This window comes from Rhinolophus sinicus, chromosome 1 (genome assembly GCF_057876585.1).
Source record: "Rhinolophus sinicus isolate RSI-liver-muscle chromosome 1, RSI-T2T, whole genome shotgun sequence".
Lineage (NCBI taxonomy): Eukaryota > Metazoa > Chordata > Mammalia > Chiroptera > Rhinolophidae > Rhinolophus > Rhinolophus sinicus.
Window position 1 is genome coordinate 82,579,429 of NC_142501.1, and position 25,614 is coordinate 82,605,042.

General features: G+C 37.2%; 1 long non-coding RNA gene across 1 annotated transcript in view; it reads right to left on the reverse strand.

The window, feature by feature from the left end:
• Positions 1-1,691: 1,691 nt before the first annotated feature.
• The window catches only part of LOC141568526 (uncharacterized), a 41,047-nt gene continuing 17,124 nt past the window's right edge, over positions 1,692-25,614 (reverse strand). The window contains exon 3 of the long non-coding RNA XR_012491679.2: positions 1,692-1,937. This is a non-coding gene — a long non-coding RNA (uncharacterized LOC141568526). The remainder of the gene's footprint in view (positions 1,938-25,614) is intronic.

Here is a 25,614-nt window from a genome sequence, read left to right on the forward strand (position 1 = left end):
AAAAAAAACCCAGGAAGTTCTTGACGGGAGAGGAAGAACCATTTTTGGATCTTCCCTTCCAATCAGAAGATTTTTTTCTATCTGAACTATTTTATACCCAAATCTGAGTAGATTGGGGGATTTGTTTTAATAAAGCAGATTATTTCTTTACTTGCTCATCGCTAAACATTGGCATTGATTCTGAGCATAATTGTGGTAATACATGCGAAAGCATAATTTGAGTTGTATAGTGCAGCAGAACAGTTATTATTTCTGTGGTCCTTAATCAGTGAGGACCACTGTTTCCCACTCAAATGCTTTCTGGATTATTTTATCCATATCCATATCTTTTTTTTTTTTCCCCTCCAATGGATGAGGAAAGAAAAGAAAAGAAAAAAAAAGCCCTCACATTGAAAGATACTAAAAGCCACTTCCTGTAGCTTTTAACTTTTTCCACTTAAACTACAAATTATTCTGGGAAAAGATCTATAAATAACTGTGAAGCAGAGGAATGCGTGGGAAATTAAAGTTAATGCAGAATGCATTGTTTGTTTTCCAATAAACCACTTTCTGTTTTGTTTATTGGACAACACATGGTTAACTGGTTTGGAACATTAAGTAACACTGGGGAGACTGACCTATTTTTTGAGATGCTATGCAGATCACATTCAAAATATACTTTAGCATATGTGATATTGTAATTTATAATAAAAAATATATATTTGGTGTTTGTCCTCCTTTCTGGCACAGAGCTCCTGAAACCATTGGAATGTAAGTGATGAGATGGCAGCAAAGGGGTGTTGTTATGTTAATGAGGTGATTTTTGTAGTACACCTTAGGATGGGGGCTGGTTGCCAAGAGAACCAACCATGTGATTAGAGTGTTAGAACTTTTAGTCCCAGCCCCTGACCTCGGGACTCATGATTTAATCAATCGTGCCATTGAAAACCCGAAAGGACAGTATTCAGAGAGCTTCCAGGTTGGGGAACACGTGGAGGTACTGAGATATTGGAGCGCCTGGCGAGGGCATGGAAGCTCCATGTCCTTTGTCCATGCCTTGCCCTGTGCACCTCTGCCATCTGGCTGGTCCTGAGTTATATCATTTTATAATAAACTGGTGCTCTAGTAAGTAACACGTGTGTCAGAGTTCTGTGAGCTGCTCTAGCAAATCAGTCAAACCCAAGGAAGAAGCTCTGAGAAACTCTGATTTACAGACAGTTGTCAAAAGTACAGGCCAACAACCTGGACTTGCAGCTGGCATCTGGAGTCCAAGAAGAGGGTCATCGGAACCTCCAATCTGTAACAGGTGGATTAGAAGCACAGGAAATAATCTGGGCTTTCGACTGATGTCAGCAGTGGGGGAGTGGGAATGGCACAGTCTTGTGGGACTGAGCCCTCAACCTGTGGAATCTGATGCTTGTCTCCAGGTAGATAATGTCAGAATTGAGTTGAATTCTCAGAAACCCTGCCGGTACAGGACAATTGTTTAATGGTGTGGGAATGCCTCCCCCCCGCCACCACCTGCCACACGTACTTGGTGAACTGGGTGAATTGCGTCCAGGAACCCAAAAGAGCACATTTGCAACAAAAATAAGTACCCACAGGAAACTTGTCGGCATGGTTTTTATTTGTTTGGGAAAACCAAAATATATTTACTTATAAGATCTTTCAGAAAAATCTTTGAAAATAACATAAAAAGAAAACTGTGAACCAAATTAAGACTTTGCAAGTAGAATAAAAGTTTTAACAAGATTAGATTTTAAAATAAGAATATATAACTGAGAAACTGTTTATTAGAAAAAAAAATGATGCTGATATTGGATTTGGAATTATTTCTCCAGTTTGTAGATGGGTAAATTTCCTTTTCCCTTCTCCTTTCATCTCTTATTACCGGATGCTGTCAGCTTTGTTGCTTGTGAATAGCTTGATATATATGCTTATATTGTTTCACTATTTTTCTGAAAGAAAGGCAGAGAAATTATCAAAATTTGTGAAAAGCTGGACAAATCACTCACTTAAAAAAACAAGTTAAAATCTGCGCCCGTGACCTCCCCATTCTTTTCATTGCAAAATACATGTAATTGCTTCTAAGAGTCACAAATTAGCTGTACTAAATCCTAACCTCTAGCCAGAATCTTTTATCCAAACCAATACAAGCATTTCATAGGCTTAGTAAAGGCCCAGGCTGCTCTAGATGAAAAATTTAACTTGAGTGGTAAACGAAACAATCTCGGTCATTTTCTATAACCATTTCCCCATTCACACTGGATATTTAACAACCTGAGTTGTCAAGCCCCCTAAGAAGTCTGTCCAAGTCTAAAAGTTCATAATTCCAGGATGTGTGATAGATTTTAAATAATCATGATGAAGGTGTTGGGAGACAGAAAAACTGAGTTTTCTTTCTGAGAGTGTCTCCTTCCTAATGGCTTGAGAAACCTGAGATAGTCCCACCAGCAACAGGCACCTGCCTCTCTCTGCCAAACTGTAAAAGTTTTGCACGTAAGACTGTTGGATGAGCACCATTAGGACTGCAAAATGTTGGTTTATTCAGAGTGCAATGATATGCAATCCATGGGCTAAAATGTAAATGAATGGGGATTTCACTGTTCTTCATTTCCTCTGCTCTTTGAAAGGGATCAGGAGAAAGGAACTCTCAGGTTAGCAAACCAATCACTGTGTACAATAGCTTGACCTGAATGCAGGTCCCTGACTCTTAAGAGAGAAGTCTTGACATTATGTCTGCAGTGGTTTTCTTTCTTGTAAGTCAGATTGATTCAATTTAATCAAATTTTCTTTGACCAGCTCTATATTCCAAGCACTATGCTCAAAGCTAAAGATACAAGTATTAGTCAGGGTTCTCCAGAAAGACAGAACCAATAAGAAATTCTCCCTCTCTCCCTCTCTCCCTCGCTCTCCCTCCCTCTGGAGATTAGAGGAGAGACTTTTAGGAACTGGTTCACATAATTATGGAGGCCATAATTATCAGCAGGATAGATCTGCTGGCTGGAGACCTGGGGAGGAGTGGCAGTTCCTGTACAAAGGCCATCTACTGAAGGAATTTCCTCTTCCTCCAGGAGGTCAGTCTTTTTCTATTAAGACCTCAGTCAACTAGATGAAGCCCATTCACATTGTGGAGGGTAATCTGGTTTACTTAAAGTCTATTGATATAAATGTTAATCTCATCTAAAAAAATACCTTGACAGAAACATCTAGAACAATGTTTGATCAAATACCGTGTTTCCCCGAAAATAAGACCTAGCTGGACCATCAGCTCTAATGTGTCTTTTGGAGCAAAAATTAATGTAAGATAGTGTGATAAGTATTATGAAAGGGAGAAGTGCAGGGTGCTTGGGGACCTAGTCTACTTTCAGGGGACAGCAAGGCTTCCTAGAGGGGGTGACATGGAAGGTGATCTGGACCTTTTTATACATAAACATTCCTGGGAAGGGAGAGTGTATGGGAAGATTGCTTGCGAGGCAGAAAATCAGCATGTCCAGAATCCTGAGATGAGAGAGAACTTGGCTTGTTCAGAGAATGCAAATGCTATTGCCTAAGATGGTGGGAGCCCAGAATGCAAGATGGGGCACAATGAGCTGGAGACATAAACGGGCCCAGTGATTAAAGATCTGGAATGCCATATTAAGGAATTTCCAGGTTATTCTTTGCCTGGTAAGGCCTCTTCGCTCTCCAAGGAGGGCTGATACCTTCTCAGGAAAACAGTGAAACTTCCTAGGCCCACTCCAATGGATGAGTTCTGCCAACTGTCACAATCTCAGCTCCAGTAAGACCAAAATACAAACCCCAGGTCACCTGTTATATAATTCACCCCATTAGCTGAAGGAACTCATCCAGCAGCAAACTAGCTAACAGAGCAACATACAATTCTTGATAATTCCATAATTCCAAAAAGTACACTTCCAAACATTTCAACAATCCAGCCACTAACAAATGAACTGCTATCAAAATGCTGTTTGTCTCTCACTATGTTATCCATTCCGGATGAGTATTTGATAATTCGCGACAGTAATTAGTAGAAAGAGGATGAAAAGAGGGTCCCATACATTCAACCACTATTCACGGACTCTGCTCTGTGCAAAGTTAGAGCCTATGCTAAATGTTGGAGGACAAAAAGGATAAATAAAGCTTAATGTCTGCCTGGAGGGAGAGTATGATCCTATATGACAACAACTCAGGCTAACTGCTGAGGGAAATGCCTGGGATTTGGAGGCTGGCTTCTGTTCCAAATATTTTTCCACTCATTACTAATCAAGTAACATTAGGCATAAAGTTAGTTTCCTTTGAATCATCTAATCATCATGACTCATAACCTTACGACTCAGCTTTCTTTTCCTATGAAATGAGGATTATAGTATCTTCCTTGCAAAGATTTTTGTCTCAATTAGGGAAAGTATTTAACACAGCGAGTAGAATGCCTACACAAAGTAGATTTTTAACAAACCATGTTGGTGTTGATGACGATATTGTACATGAAAGCATGGGGAAAATTATTTCTAACAGTGTGGAATATGGGGCATTTATTCTTTGTGAGGAACTTCAAAGGCTGAATAAGATGTCAACAAGGAACGGTTTAGGACATGACCATTCTTGGGTAGGCTATCTGATTAAACAAAAGCACATGATCAGAAAGTTCAAACATTTGACCATTTGACCAGAGTTAACTTCTAAAAACAAAAAAAACAAAACAAAAAAAACCCAAAGAAACCTCCTCCCCAAAAAAACTCAGGGAAAATGAAAAGCTCCTTAGCAGGAGCTTTTGCAACAGGCTAGATGAGGGCTAATGACAACCTGACCCGAAGTATGGAACATACGTCTTTTACACTTAGACTTCTGGGCAGGCTTTGGTTTAAGACTAGGTTTAAAATCCGAGATTGTGGTTTTCTAGCACATCCAGCAGTACGTCTGGGTATTGACATTTAATCTCATTTTTAAAATCAAAGTGGCATTTGTCAAAGGAAAATCTGTCTTTTTCCCTAATCATAGTGTATCTTCAAATGTACAGCCTAATGGTCCACAAACTGAGTTGTCATAATTTTGTCACTTTAAGCTTTTGTTGTCTTAAAAAAAAAAAAAAAAAAAAGCCAGTTCAACAAATAGATTTAACTGAAGTGATACACCTGCATTTATTACTGTAAAAAGAGCTTTGTTAACATGAATATATTCTGATTTATTCTCCTCAGTAGTTTGGGACTTTGACAGAGATGGAGCTTGAGACTATTCACAATACCTACAGGCCTGTGATACTTGTAGCCTTGTATTAGGTGGCAAATGGGCAGACAATGTATTATGTAAGAGAAGATCATGTTACATAGCAAATTTATCAATTAAAATAAAGCTGATTTTATATTTTCATGATTTAGAGTCCATTTTCTGAAACTCCAAGGTTTTGTGGTGGTTGTTTTGTATCTCATTCTCACTGCATGCTTTTCTTTAGATTTCCAAGAAAAAAAGGTAAATGCTTTAACCTTTTTAATATGTGATATTTAAGCCTATTTGCAATATGTTTGCTATGGTAAACATATGTTGTTCTCTAATTTATCGTGTTTCTTTGTCTTTTTTTCTGTGCATAATTGGGTTTTAATATGACAGATGTAGCTGGGGTGGGAGGGTGGGGGGAGGGTGTTTCTACTCTGAGTGATTCCTGGCTCCAGTGTTTGAGAGCATCTGAAGTTGTCTGCCTAGTATTTCCTCAAAAATAGATGTACAGCTCTGTCTGGAAGTATCCTTGAGAAACTTGGAAAGGTTTTTGTTGACACTAAACACTTGATGACGGTAATTAACATAAGGATGTTTATACCCAGAAATAATACTTTAATTTCCTAAATAAACTCTTCTGGCCAGAGGAATTCTGCAATATCTGATTTGCCTCTACTTTGAAAATAAAATGTCTTCTGTAACTTAATAAGCATCCAGAGCCAGAAAACATAGCCACTACTCTTAATGTGAAAAGGAAAATTTAATTTGACACCTTATTTAACAATGCACAAGAAAGTAATAATCAATTTGAATGGATTATCATGGTGAGTTATCATTCACTCCTCAATGACTCAGTTAATCAAGTTACTTCTTAAATGCACTGACTCCTACAAAATCTTTTGGAATTTTGTTAATGAAAATTGACATCCATGGAAAAGGAAATATTTGTGATTAAGTAAACCTTTTGGCCAAGGTCAATAGTAGATGATCCTCTTCTGTTTTATTCCTTTTTTTTTTCTTTTTTTGTTTAGTCTATCAGAATTATATTAAAATCAATTATAATAGATCCCCAAATTGCATTCTCTTTCCCTGGAAATTAAGATTGTTGATAGGTTTGTGGGTAATTTGCCGGCGTTGCACATATACTCCCTTTCTCCTCGCTTTGTACTCTCTAAGTGATCTCATCAACACTCATTGCTGTAGATACCACATTTATATCAAGACTCTCAGATTTAGACCTCTACCCCAAAATCGTATTTGAACTCTGGGCCAATATGTCTAAATGTCATCCTAATATTTGAACATTAAGTCTCATAAGGATCTCAAACTTAACATATCCCAAACCAGATCTTTCTCCCCACTCTTGAGCACTCCAATTCCTATCCTAATCCAACTTTCCCAGTGAATGGCACTATCTGTCATTGTCCAAGTTTAAAATAAAACGCCCACCATCTTCCAATCCAGTCACCCAACTCCAGTATTAATATCTTTACCAACTCTGATAAATTATATCTGCAAAGTATATGTTTATATCTTCATGACCACTCCCCTAATTCACGCTATTATCACCTCTTGATTAGACCACCACTTGTGTGTCTGCACTGCTGGCAGACCATTTCACTTGCCTTCTTAATCTTCCTCACTTCCATTCTTCTCACTGCAACCAGAATGATCATCTAAAAACATTCTCTAACCACATCACTTCTCTCTACTTAAAATCCCCCCAAAACATTCCACTGTGCTTAAAATAAAGAACAAATTAGTATAATCTGCAAAGCTCTGCCAAGGTTGAGCTCTACCCACTCTTCAACTACATCCCAACCACTGTGCCTGTTGTTCACTATTCTCTAGCCACACTGGCCTCAGTTAAATTCCTCAGTGTGCCTCGTGAGTGTTGCTTCTACTTGAACCTCTTTGCCATTCACACTTGACATCACTGGTGTATCACTCATGGATGCCATCTTCTGTTCTATAATACATCTTCCTTTTTATTCTCTTCCATGATCAATTTTTTTTCTTCAAAGAAACAATATATCTACAATTTAATTATTACTTCTTTTCCTCCTATAAATGTAAAGATCCATGAAAGCAGAGGGCATGGCTTGTTTGTTTACAACTATTTATCCAGCACCAAATAGCATGCATAATTAATACATTGTAAGGACTCAATACATATTTTTGAATGAATACCCAGACCGCTCCCCCCCATAAAAAAGTAAAATCTTACTCCATGAAATCAAGTGTGTAAGAACTACCATCACATTTTCAGGTTTTTTTTTTGTTTGTTTGTTTTTATTTTTGGTCTATTGAAATGTCTAGTTTACTTTCTTATGGATTAATCTGGGGGAGGTAATAACATGTAAAAAATTAAGTAGAAAGTCTTCATAAAAAATTAACGTTATACTGGAAAGAATCTTAAGAGATAGGGTCTAACAGTCTACAGCTTTGGAGGCAGAATGTCAAAAGTAGATTAAGGCCAGGGACCTCATCTTCCTTCCTTCCTTTTTTTGTTTTTGTTTTTTTGTTTTTTTAGGATAATTATGTAATGTGAGATACTAATTATCACTACAGTGGGAATCATGTTACAGTATATAAATGTAACACATTAATATGTTGTATACCTTCAATATCCACAACGTCATATGTAAAATATATTTCAGTTAAAACAAAACAAAACAAACGGCCCCTCAGGCAAAACAATCACATTTCCTTTTATTGATTAAAATCTGTTGCTTAGATCTCAACTCTTCCTGTGGAGTCGGGAAATTCAAACTCATATATTGTTCAAGGGAGGAGTCTCCCTTCTCTAGAGACACATGAGGATCTTGAAGGCCTGTGTGGTACGCATAAAATAGGGGAAAGGCCCTTGCTTTCAGCTTTTAACAGAGTTACAGATGTCTTTACTGTCATGCTTGCACTGCCCCTTGAAGAGAGGCTGTTTCACTCTCAGGCCAACCTTGAACAAAGGAGTCTCTGCTGATACTGGGAGCCTTGATATCTGGGGTCCAGCTTTTTCAGGGACTCACCCTAATGTCCTTTGGAAAACATGTTACATTCCAGGGGCCAGTCCTGAATAGTGCTCTCTTTCTCCTTATCATTATATTTTGAGCTCCAGACTTTGGCTATAATTATAAATGTGGGTCCAACTGAGTCATAGTACAATGTGTAGCCATATTTGCATGGTGTTTGTTAATTTATCATTTTATAAAAGACAAGTTTTTAGTTTAGTGACGGAACCAACTATGTGGAATTGGAATTTTTGACATTTTGCTATACTGTTAATAGAAACAAAAATGTGTATCACCTACAACAAACAATATACGGTGGAGATATGATATAATCTTCTAATCTCCACTAAGGGATTTTGTGAATTTTCTTATTTGTGTAAATGAATTCTCCCTCTCTTTTTCTCTTGCCATCCACATTCTACAGACCTGCTTCTTCGGGCCCCATGCCGTTTTGTATTTAGATTATTTCCTTATACCAAGATCCTTAAAATGCATTGAAATTTTTATGTATTTTTTATTTTATTTTATTTTTTGAATTTTTATAAGAGTTTATTTGAGCCAAAACCGATGACAGTAACTGCAAGCAAGATGTGAAATGCTCCAGCTGAAATTTATAAATAAGAAGACTCATCAATTGCTAATTTTTTCATTTCTTTCTGAAGTGTACATTTCTGTTTTAGGATACTTGAAAAAATACTGATACATATAAAGAAGAAATTAAATAATCCTATACTCCATAGTAACCACATGCCATCAAATCCTTATTATAACTGCTTAATATGCCCAGCTTTTCAAAATGCTTTCTGTCGGTCACCCATTAGTCAGGAGTGATCTTGTCATCTAAATATGTGGCATTTTACTGCTTTCTGACCCTTGTGAGCACACTCTGACTACTGCCTCTGTTTTGTATGGACCCTGAGGTAGTACAGTGCTTTCTATCTCAACTTCTTTTGGAGGAAAGATTAACCTCCAGTTTGATTCCCCCCAACAAAATGATTTTCTACTAAAGGACATCAAAGACGCCTTTGTACTTCACGGTTGATATTAAACACTGCTTCTGACTATACTAGCTGCATGACTATTTAAACATTTTATCTGCACTCACATGTAACAAGCTGTCAGTTAAAGTGTAGAATTAATATGCATAGTAAAATAGGAGCGATTCATAATAGAATGCATCGGCATGCACTGTAAGTAGCTAAAAGTAGTAGTTATATAACTGAATGAATCTGATGTTGCGTCTGCTTCTGCCCCCAAATGACCTGCAATGGGCATGCAGCATGAGTGAGAAACACATCTTTGTTATTTAACTCATGGAGACTTGGGCGAGTGTTCTAATTGATACAGCTACCCAGCCAAAGAAATCTTGAAGCACATGAGGGGAGAGGGCATGCTGAATCCCTGAAGGGAGCTGTCCCTAAGGTTGTCTTCCTCCATCTCATGAGAGCATCTGCAAGTTTCACATCTGTATGCTAACATTTAACTTGCTAACATTTGATTGACATGGTGACTGTCTACCCACTCCTAGCTCTTTAGACACAGTGTTAAAAAAAAAAAGTCTTCCTAAACCTGATCTATCATGGCAGCACCCTTCCTTATAAGGGATGGTGTGAAGAAACTGGGAGAAAAGCGGTAGAATAGAGTCGGCATTCCCCCTGGTATGCCTACAGCTATACCCAATCAAAAAAAAGAGAAAATATCTATTCAATGCCACAAATACAGTACAAATCATTAAAGAATGGAAATGTGTTAGCACTGTTACATCCAAGTTCAATTGTAGCACTTTATCTGGAAAAGAATAAATCAATTATAAATTAGAAGGCTATAAGAGGTGCTTTTTAAAAGGTACACAATCTCAAAACATCTAAGGATATCAAATACTTTGTAAAGTGCATTAGAGTGTGGCTAGGAAAAGGTCCAAAAATGTACATAATGTTCGAGAAACAAAAATAGATTTCAATTTTTCAAAATCTTAGGGCTACAGAAACTATTATTGTGATTTGTTGGATATTTAGGAGAGGTAAGTAGAGCCCAATGTGGAATTTAAAATGATACTATACATTTCCCCTAGATTAGATAATTGAAAAAATTCTCATGACTCATAAATCACTGAAGGCTTTTATTTTTTTCCTGTAAATATTGTGGTTGTCATGTAAAAACCTAAAAGATATCCAGAATTTTACCTATCATCTTTGAAGTATAAAATTGTATGCTGACAATCCATCTAAGATCACCTGAATATTTTTGGTAAAATATGAGAGTATACTTGTACCTTGGTACATCAAATACATTTTTAACGTTCAGATATCTTAGAGCCTAGTTGAAAGTACATATTATGGAACTATGCATTTGGAAGTTACTTTAAAACTGTGCATCAAAATGCATTTTCAATCTTATATAATAGTTTATGGTGTGATGTCCATAGCTGTTCTAAATATTGCCACTCTCTTAATTTGTTTTTATAGACAAATGAAATGTTGTTAACTTTTTATCAGCGTTTCAGATTGAGAAACTGTAATTCTGGTGTCTGTATGGCTTTTGCTCAGAGATAGTCTTTAAAACATTTTCACAAATGATAATCATTAAGTAAGTTTACTCATTAAGTTGCTGTGGCTATACTTTTGCAAAATTCTTTTTTGAATTTCCTAAGGACTTTAAAACTGTCTATATCGTTTGTCATTTCCTTTCAGTTGCCACAGCCTTTTAAAGTACTTCATGCAGCAAGATCTGCAAATTATCCTTCAAAAAATAAAACAAAATTAAAATAACACTGCTCCGGAGACACTGATCCAATCTTTTAGTTCTGTAACTTTAACCTTTTACGTCCTTGTGTACTTTGTGTAGCAAAATGTAATGCACCAGCGTTTCCACAAGTTCTAGTCATATTTTGCAGATGATAACGCATGTGTGTATTTGACTATCTTCTGGAGGCAGTTTTTCTAAGATATCTTTAAATAATAATGCCCTGTAGTGTATCTTCAGTGGACTAAGTGATTAAACTGCAACATTCCAGGCTGTAACTATCTGTAAGCAAATATATTACACATTAACATTTTACAACCCAACAATTTATAACAGCTAAGCAATAATAAAGCCACCTGCTTTTCCAGCACAGGATAAGTAACATGGCATATATTTAGAAATCTTCAAGGAGTTTGTAATTGGATGGTACGGTAATCCCAATAGAGACAATTAGCTTGAAGTTTCATTACAACTATTTATACAATTTCCTCTCAGTCTGAGACCTTTGAATATGCCTTTGTTTTGCCCTTGTTCTTAATGAGAAAATTACTTAAAGTATGTTTATAGATGTATATACAACAGTTACAAAAATAAAAAATTGATCAATTAGTAGATCGTGCCTAAGCTGACACTTTTTAACCTAATTTACAAACTATGAATAACTTGCACATTTTTAGGGATTTGTTAAACCTGCCAAAGTGATAAAATATATATTTTCATTTATTCTGGAGCATGGTGGTTTTTAATTTCACTTTTAATAAAGTCAGCTTAAGAAATAAACTGTCAAGAGGCTGAGTTTTTGTTTTTTGTTTCCGTCTCACACAGCAGCATACTTTAATCCAAAATTGTCTGGTTTCTGTTGTGTAGAACTACGAAACATTACTTATAAATTAAGCAAAACATTATTAGATCCCTGATGTGGACATCTTGCAAGAGTCAAAAAATTGGGATCTAGCCTTGATTCTGTTACAAACTAATTTTCTAAATTGGAGCATCTCAGTCTATCTGAGACTGTTTCAACGTCTACAAAAAGAGTAGGAGGAGGCTGAATCCGTGATTATGAGGTCTGTTCCAGCTTGGCATTCTTTAGTTTATAATACAGCTTTCTTTTTTAAGTGGCTCGTATGGTTCTTGCCATTCTTAAACATAACATTTGTTTTATTTGACGAAGCATTGATTACCTAAAAAGAGTTTTTGGGCAATTTTAATCCTATATCAATACTTCTAAATCTAGGCCTGGTAAAATATTATTTACCACAATTATTGAATGTGATTAGTCAATTTGATACTTTCTTTACTCATGTGCCAATCGCCTGTTTTCCTTTAGATTTGTTCCCCTTTTTCCTGCTCAGCTCTGCTTTTCAGGGGTTGCACAAAGCAATCCACATTTCCCAGGCTCTCTTGCCGCAGCAGCCATAAAGGATAAGATACCCATCCCTCCCTTCAAGACAGAGACTGCCACAGGGACACTGGGAAGCTGAGAGCATCCATCTGTGGTACCTTCAGGATCTGCCTCAGTTTTGGAGCTGAGATCCCTTGCTACTTAGGCAGCCCTCAGCCAAGGACTGAGCACTGTGGGGACACAAGAACCCCATATGGGAAATCTGTGCCAGAGCAAACTGTTGCACTGGTTGAGTTTTTCTTAAAACTACAATCTGAAGTCCTGATACCCAGTGCTCTGACCTGCACCCTCTCATTTCATAGGCTTCATTTTCCATTGGGTCTGAAGGCTTTCCCTCTACTCTCTTTCCTTCTCCCCTTTCTCTTTCATAGGTAAATTTACCTCCAGGAAATCTAAATCCATCTGGACATCTACTTCCCAGAGGATATGAACTTACACATTTATCAGTTACTTCTGACTCTATCCAGCCAATGGGATATACTAGAGGGAGATAGGAAGGAGAAAGAAAGAGAAAAACCAGGGTTCACCTCCACCTTTCTGTCTACTATAGGAGATACCCACTTTGTGGGTGTATCTCATTGCATCGGCCCTGGCCAGATGGCTACTTTTCCGAGGAGTCTCAGTTCCTGTCAGACTAACTGGCTTCCAGCCTCCAGTAATACCACCTCCCAACTAATTTAGGGGTCATAGTAGCTTCCTGTTATGGTTAACATCTTGGTTGCCTCGCCATCCTTTATTCTAAAGATATCCCTATGGCTAAAGGTAGTTACCAACCACGGTCTTTTGCAGAATAGTTCAGTACCTTCCTATTGCCTCCTGAGATATGGGTCACTGCGGGAATGGTACTTCTGAGCTTTCCAATAGTTTTCTTTCAGACTGCCTATTGGGGTTGGCTTTTTTGAGCCCTGCATCCTTGCTCTGCTGGTAACAGATTGCCTCCCTCTTTTCTTCTAGAAAGTGTTCTTTTTTACCCTAGCAGTATCCCAAATTGAGGCATGCCCAGCTATTGGGGTTCAGGCATGAAATCCAGCCTCAGCCAATTGGAATCCTTCCCCAGGAATTGGTAGGGATGCTAGGGAGAGAGGAATCTCCTTTCAAGCTGTGGCCACCAAGGATTATGCAACCCTGTGCCTGCTGAGGGTCATTTTATGGAAAAATCCTGTATGTAAGTGGGGCAGACATCAAAGGAGATCAACATAAAAGACGCAGACCTGATGACATACTTCAAGCTCTTGGATAAAAGTGGGAAGAGAGCACTGTTACTGCACAGTACAACACAACTCACAAAACTCTCCAATTGTAAAAGTCTTTCTTTTCCAGCTTGCCAAAAGGGAGGTTGGAGTGGCATTGTCAGTGGGAGAGGGAGGTTGTTGGAGATGAAGTTAATTTGGGGTCACAGGCACAGAAAAGGAGGACACATCTGATGTCCGGATGGTTGCTGAAGAGTGAGCGAGCTTTGAATACACAACACCCAGCTGAAGTTGACTTATTTCCACATTTTCATGTCTCAGTTTTGGGCCCTTTCTGGGATTCATTATGTCTGCAACATCCGTTCTTTTTATTACATTGTGACAAGTCTTCCTTAACTCTTTGATGTCAGAGCCCTTTATTTTTGCTACCACCTAATGCTGGCATCTGTGACTAAGCTCCCTGGCTTCTTTGTGATTTTTCTTGAACCAGATGCCATATCTAAGAGAAAAGAAACTTGCTGATGATTAAACTGTTTATTCAAAAAATAGTAACATTATTTGTAGTAGGAAGTAAAACATTTAAATACCTATGAGTGAATTGTTGAAAATAACATCTAAATAATGATCCATGTTTTCCTTAATTTTGAGTGAATTGCTTTCCTATATGTTGGATTGATGTCATCTAATATTATTCCATGCCATGAATCAATAGGTTTCTGACAGGACCTCAGCATCAGCTAGAACTTAAAATCAGTAATTTCCCCACCCCCCCCAGTTTACATAAATTTAGCCGTGCTACACACTACATCCCCATGGCTTATTTATTTTATACCTGGAAGTTTGTACCTTTTATTTCCCTTTACCTTTTGTACCCATCCTCCACCCCTTCCCCTCTGACAATCATCAGTTTGCACTCTGTTTCTGAGTCTTTCTGTTTAGTTTTGTTTGCTCATTTGTTTTGTTTTATAGATTCCACACAGAAGTGAAATCAGACAGTATTTGTCTTTGTCTGACTTATTGCACTTTGCAAAATACCCTCCAGGTACATCCAAGTTGTTGCAAATGGCAAGATTTCATTTCTATTATGGCTTAGTAACATTCTAGTGTACGTGTGTGTGAGACCTCTTCTTTATCAGTTCATCTACTGATGGACACCTAGGTTGCTTCCATATCTTGGCTATTATAAACAATGCTGCACAGTGAACATAAGGGTGCACATATCTTTTTGAATTAGTGTTTTGGTTTTCTTCAGATATATACCCAGAAGTAGAATTGCTGGGTCAAAAGTAGTTCTATTTTTAATTTTTTGAGGGACCCCTGTACTGTTTTCTGTAGTGACTGTACCAGTTTGCAATCCCACCAACAGTGTACAACAGTTTCCTTTTTTCCACATCCGCACCAACACTTTTTTTTTGTTGAATTTTGATAACAGTCATTCTGATAGGTCTGAGGTAATATCTCATTGTGGATTTAATTTGCATGACATTGAGCCTCTTTTCATATGTCTATGGGCCATCTGTATGTCTTTTTCAGAGAAATGTATATTCAGGTCCTCTGCCCAGTTTTTTTTATCATATTTTTTTTTTTGATGTTGACTTGTATGAGTTTTTCGTATAGTTTAGATATTAACCCCTTATCAAATATATCATTTGCAAAATATCTTCTCCCACTCAGTATGTTATGTTTTAATTTTGTTGGTGGTTTCCTTCGCTGTGCAGTAGTCCCATTTGTTTGTTTTTGCTTTTGTTGAGCTTACCCGAGGAAACGTACCCTAAAACATACTGCTAAGACCAACGTCACAGAATTTACTGACTATGTTTTCTTCTAGGATTTTATGGTTTCATGGTTTCAGGTGTTACATTAAAATTTTTCATCCATTTTGAGTTTATTTTTGTATTTGGTTTAAGAAAGTAATCTATTTTTTTTTAATGTATCTGTCTGATTTTCCCAACACCACTTGTTGAAGAGACCGTCATTTACCCATTATATATTCTTGCCTCCTTTGTCGTAGGGCTTTTGCCTGGGATCTCTATTCTGTTCCATTAATCTACTCGTATGTGTCTTTTGTGTGTGTGTGCCAGTACCATACTGTTTTGATTATTATAGTTTTGTAGTATACTTGTAGTTTGAAATCAGGATGTGTGATACCTTCAACTTGTATATATATATATACAAGTTGAAGGTATCACACATCCTGATTTCAAACTATATATATATATATATATATATATATATATATATATATATGTATATATATATATATATGTTTTATACCTACATTTTATAATAATTGTTTGAAAATAGTAATTTAAATATATGTGTATTATACAGACTGATCTTTCTTCTCTTTCAGCAAGTTTCTGTTATTGTAGGAGGAGAGGTGTGTAGAATGGGAAAATAGGCTCTTATTCCCCATTTGTCTTGTGGAGGGAGGGAAAGCCTGTGAACACTTACGTATGGAATATCTTTGTCTTGCAATTTAGCAATTTTTAAATGTCTGTCTCATTGGTGGACTGGGAGCTCCATGAGCACAGAGTTTGTCTCTGCACATTCCCAGTGCTAGGGACAATGCCTTGCTTAGCACAGGTGCCCAAACTTGTCTGGTAACATATAGCATTTGCCCATGAAAATATTATTGAATAAATGCATCTCTCAAGCTTTTTATTCAGACAAAATTTAAAACCTCAGATTAATTCTTGCTTTCTCTATGACTTTGGCAAAGTTATAACTCTCAGACTCATGTTTCTCATCGCAGTATCTCCTTTATAAGGTTGTGCTGAAGATCAAAGATAATGAGGTAAAATGCTAAGCATGGTACTTGCCATCTAGCAAATTCTCAGTGGTTGCCCTATCAGGGATCTTCTGTAGCACTGCAGAAATAGCGTAAAACTTGTCTTTAAAAAGCTAAAAAGCTAAACTGTTCCTGGTGGCGTTTTTCCCTATCAAATGAGATCTTCAGCCACTCTCCCATGCTTGTTATTCCAGTACAGAATTCAATTGTATAGGAAGGACTGAAGGCAAAATAGCTCCAAAGCCCAATTATTTCTAAAGGAAAATGGTAATACAATTCAGCAGCACATGAAGGACAGTAAGAGGAAAAGCAGTTAATGAATGTGTTGACTATATAGTGTTCAAGCCAAGAAAGTGTGATTTGTTGTGCCAATGTAAGAACACATGAAGGGGCAGCCAGGTCCCACCTTTTCCCATGTTTCACAGTAGGTCTCGATATGCTTTCCACATCCATAAGGTATTATAACAACATGTCAAGGCAGTTTTAGATTTAATATTAGAATGCACGTTCTACTACAAGGGAGATAAACTTTGAGCTGGGCAGAAATGAATGTCCTTTCCTGTTGAGAAGAAACAGGAGGTACCGAAATTTCAACTGTCATCAGCAAAGTAAAACAGTACCTGGGTGTTTGGGGATTCCTTTGGCACAGTCTATAACAAGGTGTAGGAAACTAATGCCAGATACACGCTGTTATGCTTTTGTCAGCCAGAGGAGAAATGTAGCATAATTTTAGGTGTGTTCTTTTGAAAAATTACCCCACCCTCTTGCAATATCAAGATTAATTTGCATCTCCTAGATCTGCTTCTTAACAGAAAAAAAATATTAAAAAAATATAAATAAAAAGTTTAACGCATTTGTCCAGCAACTAAGACTTCATGGTAAAGCTATGTAAATTTTACAAGGGTCTGAGATATTTTTAGATAGCGCATTTTTTTGCAAAAGTCATTCTGTGTTTGCCTATTGCTTCTTCATGTTGTAACCCTTATTTGTAAATAATCATTTCTCCAACCTCTAACTTAGAATCTAATCCTTTCCCTCCCTCTCCTCACTAGTTTCATCGATTCCTTCTTTTAAACAAACACGTGTTGAACATTTACAGTTAGGTAGGTACTCCACTAAAACCTTTTAATACATTATCTCATATTCTTCATGATAACCTTGGGAGGTAAGTAACATTTTCTCTATTAAACAAGCAGCAGCTACTAGAAATCAAGACTTAGAGAAGGTAAGAAGTATTATATATGTAAGGCCATACAAATAGGAGGTACAGAGCTAAGCTTCATCCTCATGGTAAATCCAAAGTCTATGTTCTTAAACACTGAGCAATGCTATCTCTTAGTTGTGTGCAAAAGGAATCCAAATAGCACAATAAATGTCTTTATGCATGAGTAAAAGGTGTGAGTAGTCTCATAACTATTAGAAGCCTGTATCACATTTTGCCAAACATGCCTTTTCCTAGCAAGTCTGAGGATGGTTGAGCATTTTAATATGAAAGGTTGGAACCTTACCTTTCCAAAATAGCTCACTGCAAAACAGTTTGATTTGATGTAACATGCCTTAGTTTTCTGCATTCAAATTGCAAAGTGTTACTCTCTGGTGGTTTTATAGGTCTCCAGGCAAGTACTGAAGTGATGAAGTATGCAGAGAACTTTCCTATGTATTAAGAATACCTTCAGGAGGGCTGAAAGGTACACTTTCTTGCTATATGTTTACCAGTTGAATTGCAAGAGTAGAGTTGGCATTGCTGAGCCAAGGACCCTTTTTGTTTGGTCTTTTTATGCCTGTGTTCTCAATATTGTTTGAAAGAGTTTGCCTTAGCACAGAAAAATATCATGCACTGAAATTTTTATTAAACCAATGTACCAATGAAACTCAGATGTTTAAACAGACTGTCCAGACATGAAATAAACATAAGTAATCTTTTATTTCTTATTTATCCATTAATATTCCAGGTTATGCAGGATGAATGTATATATGAAAACATATATGTTACTTTGGAAAAATTTTATCTACTTTTGGATGGGTGACAACAAAGTTATGCATATAGTAACTTGTGGTTACAATTTTAAGTGTCATTAAATACTGCCTTGTAGATTTTAATCTATCTAGCTCAGGAGAAGTGTAATCATCTTAACTCTTCCCTGGCAAGAAGGTGCAATAAGCACAACTTTGGTCTTTTATTGATAATACTGTCTGTTGCACATTTCAGAAGACTTTCTTGAGGCTTGGCCTTGTGTTAGAAGAAGGCTCCAGCAACTCCAGTTATGTAAATGATGCCCCAGTTATATGTTCTTTTATTTTTCAATAAAGCAGAATATCCTTGAACTACAAATGAATTCTCTAGAGTGTTTAAGATGGCACAGATTAAACATTGTTAAAAACTAGAACCTCAAAAAGGATTACAGGAAAGTAAATCATTCCAAGTAATGAAAGAAGTCTTTCCCTCTCCTTTTATAATTTTACATGGTAGGTGTTGCTTGCATGTGAATTGTGCATTATTAACATTATAGAAATATACTTTAATATGGACTCAATGCCACAGATGTGTGTGTGTATTCATATGTGTGTATGTGTATCAGTAGCTTGCTTCTTAATGAGGTACTGGTACATATATTTTGACACATCTCTCTCTGGCCCAATTCTTTATTCCATTGGCACAGGAAATTCTTGTTTTGTCCAAATGAGTCAGTAGATCTGGGAATTTGTTTAAGCAAAGGTATGTGCAAGTTGCTCTAGGGAAAAAAAAATCAGTTCCCTATATCAGGACAAATTACACTCTATATGAGTAGTATTGTGGAAAAAGCAGGGGCTCCCTTGTTAGACATACGTGGGTTCAACTCCCCTTTTTCCCAGCTGTTAGATGGAATACCTTGAGCCTCAGTTTCCCCATGTAAAATGGGGATGATAATCTTTATCACTTAAGAATGGTAGGAAGATGCATATGAAATGAAATTAAATGAAAAATTAAAGCAGGTCCATAGGTAGTATAGCTAACAATGATGGTAGCAGTGGTGATAAAGCGTGTTCTTATGAGCTATGTGCCAGGCACTATATCATGTACTTTACATACACTCTTTTAAATCTCTCAGCAACCCCATTTACAAAATTTACTGTTCCCCATTTACAAAAGCAAATGATCCCGGGGGAAATTAAAAAGAAAATTGCAAAGTATCACCATTAATAAGTGATAACATGGGATTTTAAACCCAGAACTTTGTGACCCCAAAACTTGTGCTCTTATTTAACATACTTATATGAAACCTCTGGTATAATAACTTGGAAAAAGTGTATGCTCAGTAAGAGTAGGCGCTTCTCCGTATGTACATGTGTAAATAATTTCCTAGAAGTAAAGATTTTTCTCTGTTGGTTATTTCCTGGGAACTAGATTTTAAGATTCAAATGTCTCCACGATACCAAAGTCATTGCTTGTTTTTATTATCCTAAATGTTCTTCAAATATTTATTTTGAGTATTTTGGATATGAAGAAATTGATCAAGCGATTAGAGTACATCAACTTTTTAATTAGTACTGAGCAAGAGAAGCAATAATGAGATTCTGGCCTTAGTGTCATTAAGAATCTTGGTGTTTCTGAGACATCATCAAAATGGCGGCGTGAGGTAAGCCACTGTAAAGCTCCCCTGGAATTTACAACTAATCGAACAACAATAACTCCACAAAGGACTTCCTGCACAGCAGACAGGCAAGACGAAGAGGACCACTACTAAATTCACCTAAAGGTGGGCGAAACATGTGAGCAGGGAAGGAGGGAAGGGAGAAGTGTGGAGACGGAGCCGCGTGGGTGCAGGACGCAGACCTAGCTCAGTGCTCCGAGCTCGCTGCTTCCCGGAACTACCGCAGCTGCGGGAGAGGAAAGAACTCGGACTGCTAGGGCTCCGCTTATGGCCCACAGGGCTGAGGGGGCAGCACATAACACGGCTGAACCCAACGCTCACGGCAGAGACCTCGGAGAAAAGACTGAGGGAAGAAGGCTAAAAACAGTGGCTTAAGCCCTCACTGCCAAGCAGAGAACGGAAGCCTTAGGCACTGAGAGTAGTCGCCCCCTCCCTACCCTCCCAGAGCTCACACCGCCCCCACCTGCCCGGTGCTAGAAGCCAAACAGTAGCAGTGTCAGAGCAAAAGAACAGAATATTTGCTGTTCTGAGAACTGTGGACCACAGACACAGATTTGCATCCCAACTAGTTCCGGCAAGGGGAAGGGAGCTGTGGAAGCAGGACTGGCTGTGATGGTGGTCGCCGCCATTGCTCTTGGCCACCTCTCACAACTCACCCCGCCCCTGTCCCCACCTATCTGGGTGGATCCCTGCAGGAGTAAACAGAACTGCTGAAACATACAGGCTCTGAATCTGGTGCAGGAAGAGCTTTGGAACTTCAAAAGCTCTCCCCATACCCACACGGACACTGCGCCCTGTGACGCAGGCGAACTATTAACAGAGGAGAAACCCGTCTCCCAGGAAATCCCCCCATTGTATGAGAAGCTGGCATACTGAAAAGAAAACATAGCACTACCGTGTGAGAGAGAGAGAAAAAAAAGGCTGCAGTCAGAGAGAAAATAAAATATTCTACCAACAAGTACTGGAAAACAAAAGAAAGACCTCTTCCTATCAACCTGTTGCAGAAGCCACTCCTGTAGATGTCTAGGAAGAGAAATAATAAATCAGTAATTGCCATGAATAACCAAGGCAACAAGACAGCTCAGAAAGAAAGTGAAAAGTCTACAGAAAAGGAACTTAAAGATATGAAAATATGTTACTTAAATGACAGAGAATTCAAAATTGAAGTTCTGAAAAAACTCAATGAGATGCAAGAAAACACAGAAAGGCAGTTTAATGAACTCAGAAACACAATCAAAGAACAACATGAGCATTTTATGAAAGAGATTGAAATTTTAAAAAAGAACCAAATAGAATTTCTGGAGATTAAGAACTCAGTAGAAGAAAATAAGAATGAAATGACCAGCTTAGGTAGTAGAGTTGACCAGATGGAGGAAAGAATCAGTGACATTGAAGATAGAAACCTGGAAATGACATAGATGGAAGAAGAAAGAGACTTGAGACTTAAAAGAAATGAAAGAACTCTACAAGAACTTTCTGACTCCATCAGAAAGAGCAATATAAGAATAATGGGCATACCAGAAGGAGAAGAAAGAGAGAAGGGAACAGAGAATATATTTAAACAAATTGTTGATGAGAACTTCCCAAACTTGTGGACAGAGCTGGAACCTCGAATCCAAGAAGCAAATAGAACACCTAATTACCTCAATCCCAACAGGCCTTCTCCAAGGCACGTTGTATTGAAGCTGTCTAAAATCAACGACAAAGAAAGAATCCTCAAGGCAGCCAGGGAACAGAAGACGGTAACCTACAAAGGAAAGCCCATTTGATTATCATCAGATTTTTCAGCAGAAACTCTACAAGCCAGAAGGGAGTGGAACCAAATATTCAAACTATTGGAAGAGAGAAATTATTAGCCAAGAATAATATATCCAGCAAAGATACCCTTTAGATATGAAGGAGAACTAAAGACCTTTCCAGACATACAGAAGCTGAGGGGATTTTCTAATATACAACCTGCACTACAAGAAATACTAAAGGAGCCTATTCGACTACGATCAACAGGGACAATTTGTGGCAACTGAAACATAAAAAGGGGGAAAGTAAAGGCCTGAACCGGAGTATGGGAATGGAGAAAGTAAGCGTGCTGAAAAAAATGGAATACTCTAAATATCAAACTTTCTTTTACATAAACTTAAGGGTAACAACTCAAAATAAATCCAGAACTGAAATATATACTGTAATAAAAGAAGAAACAGAGGGAAACATCATAGAATACCACCACACAGAAATAATAGACAACAACAAAAGGGCAAAGAAACAGTGGAGACACAGCCTTACTAGAAAACTAAAGATCGAATGGCAGGAAACCCTCACATATCAATAATCACCCTAAATGTAAATGGACTGAACTCACCAATAAAAAGGCACAGAGTAGCAGGTTGGATCAAAAAACTAAACCCAACCATATGCTGTCTCCAAGAGACACATCTCAGCTACAAGGACAAGCATAGACTCAAAGTGAAAAGGTGGAAATTGACACTCCAAGCAAATGGTACCCAGAGAAAATCAGGTGTAGCCATAATGATATCAGATGAAACAGACTTCAGGGTGAAAAAAATAACAAGAGACAAAGATGGACATTTCATAATGGTGAAGGGGACTGTACAACAAGAAGACATAACAGTCGTCAATATTTATGCCCCAATCAGGGAGTACCGAAATATACTAAGCAACTATTAACAGAACTAAAGGGAGAAATTGACCAAAACACAATTATACTAGGGGACTTAAATACATCATTGATAGCTATGGATAGATCATCCAAACAGAAAATAAATAATGAAATAGCAGCCCTAAATGACACATTAGATGAAATGGACATAATTGACATATATAGAGCACTTCATACTAGAACATCAGACTACACATTCTTTTCTAGTGTACGTGGAACATTCTCAAGGATAGACCATATATTGGGATATAAAATCAGCCTCAGCAAATTTAAGAAGATTGAAATCATACCAAGCATATTCTCTGATCACAAGGCTTTGAAACTGGAGATCAACTTCAAAAAGAAAGCAGGAAAAAACACAAATACATGGAGATTAAACAACATACTTTTAAAGAACGATTGGGTCAAAGAAGAAATGAGAGGAGAGACCAAAAAATACATAGAAACAAATGACAATGAAAATACATCGTACCAAAATTTTTTGGATGCAGTGAAAGCAGTTTTAAGAGGGAAATTTATATCATTACAGGCCTATCTCAAGAAACAAGAAAAATCCCAAATAAATAACCTCACATTACACCTTAAAAACTAGAAAAAGAAGAACAAGTGAAACCCAAGGTCAGCAGAAGAAAGGAAATAAAAAAAAATCAGAGCAGAACTAAATGAAATAGAGAACAAAAAGACAATAGAAAAATTTAATGTGACAAAGAGCTGGTTCTTTGAAAAGATTAACAAAATTGACAAACCCTTGGCTAGACTCACTAAGATAAAAAGAGAGAAGACACTAATTAACAAAATTAACAAAATCAGAAATGAAAAAGGGGAAGTTACTACGGACACCACAGAAATACAAAGGATCATCCAAGAATACTCTGAAGGACTATATGCCACCAAATTCAATAACCTAGAAGAAATGGACAAGTTCTTAGAAACATATAGCCTTCTCAGCCTGAACCATGAAGAACTGGAAAATCTAAACAGACGGATCACCGGTAACGAAATTGATTCAGTCATCCAAAACCTTCCCAAAAGCAAAAGTCCGGGACCAGATGGCTTCACTAGTGAATTCTACCAAACCTTCAAAGAGGACCTAATACCAATCCTGCTCAAACTCTTACAAAAAATTGAAGAAGAGACAGTACTCCGTAACTCATTTTATGAGGCCAACATTACCCTGATATCAAAACCTGGTAAGGACAACACAAAAAAAGAATACTACAGACCAATATCTCTGATGAATACAGATGCAAAAATCCTAAACAAAATTCTAGCAAATGGAATACAACAATGCATTAAAAAGATTATTCATCACGACCAAGTGGGGTTCATCCCCGGGGCACAAGGATGATTGAACATCTGCAAATCCATCAATGTGATACATCACATAAACAAAATAAAGGACAAAAATCATATGATTATATCAATTGATGCAGAAAAAGCATTTGACAAGATACAACATCCATTTATGATTAAAACACTTAATAAAATAGGTATGGAAGGAAAATACCTTAACATAATAAAGGACATGTATGACAAGCCCTCAGCTAATCTCATAATTAATGGTGAAAAACTAAAGCCCTTTGCTCTATGTTCAGGAACACGACAGGGCTGTCCCCTATCACCTCTGCTTTTCAACATAGTGTTGGAAGTCCTTGCCAGAGCAATCAGGCAAGAGAAAGAAATAAAAGGCATCCAAATTGGGAATGAAGAAGTTAAATTATCACTCTTTGCAGATGACATGATGCTATATATAGGAAACCCTAAAGACTCCACCAAAAAGCCATTAGAAACAATCAACGAATACAGTAAAGTTGCTGGCTACAAAATCAACATACAAAAGTCCATTGTATTCCTATATATTAACAATGAAATCTCAGAAAAAGAAATACAAAAACAATTCCTTTTGCAATTGCAGCAAAAAGAATAAAATACCTAGGAATAAACTTAACCAAGGATGTGAAGGACTTATATACTGAAAACTATAAGACATTTTTGAAAGAAATTAAAGAAGACAGAAAGAAATGGAAAGACATTCTGTGCTCATGGATTGGAAGAATCAACATAGTTAAAATGGCCATGTTACCCAAAGCAATATACAGACTTAATGCAATCCCCGTCAAAACCCCAATGGCATTTTTTAAGGAAATAAAACAAAAATTCATCAGATTATTTTGGAACCACAAAAGACCCTGAATAGCCAAAGCAATCGTAAGAAAAGAAAAAAAACAATACTGGAGGTATCACACTCCCTGACTTTAGCTTGTACTACAGGGCAACAATAATCAAAACAGCATGGTATTGGCAGAAAAACAGACACATAGAACAATGGAATAGAATTGAGAATCCAGAAATAAAACCACATAGATATGGAGAGATAATTTGTGACAAAGAAGCTCAAAATATACAATGGAGGAAAGACAGCCTCTTCAATAAATGGTGCTGGGAGAATTGGATAACCACGGCAAAAGAATGAAACTGGACTGCTATTCGTCACCATGTACCAAAGTTAATTAAAAATGGATCAAAGACTTAAACATAAGACCTGACAAAATAAACTGCATAGAAGAAAACATAGGTACTAAACTTATGGACCTTGGGTTCAAAGAGCATTTTATGAATTTTACTCCAAAGGCAATGGAAGTAAAAGCTAAAATAAACGAATGGGACTATATGAAACTTAAAAGCTTCTGCACAGCAGAAGAAACCATCGACAAAATAAAGAGGCAACCAACTGAATGGGAGAAGATTTTTGCAAACAGTGCCTCCGATAAGGGGCTAATATCCAAAATATACAAGGAACTCATGCAACTCAACAACAAAAAAACAAACAACCCAATTGAAAAATGGGCAGAGGACCTGAAGAGACATTTCTCTAAAGAGGACATGCAAATGGCAAATAGGCATATTAAAAAATACTCAACATCACTAATCATCAGAGAAATGCAAATCAAAACCACAATGAGATATCACCTCACCCCAGTC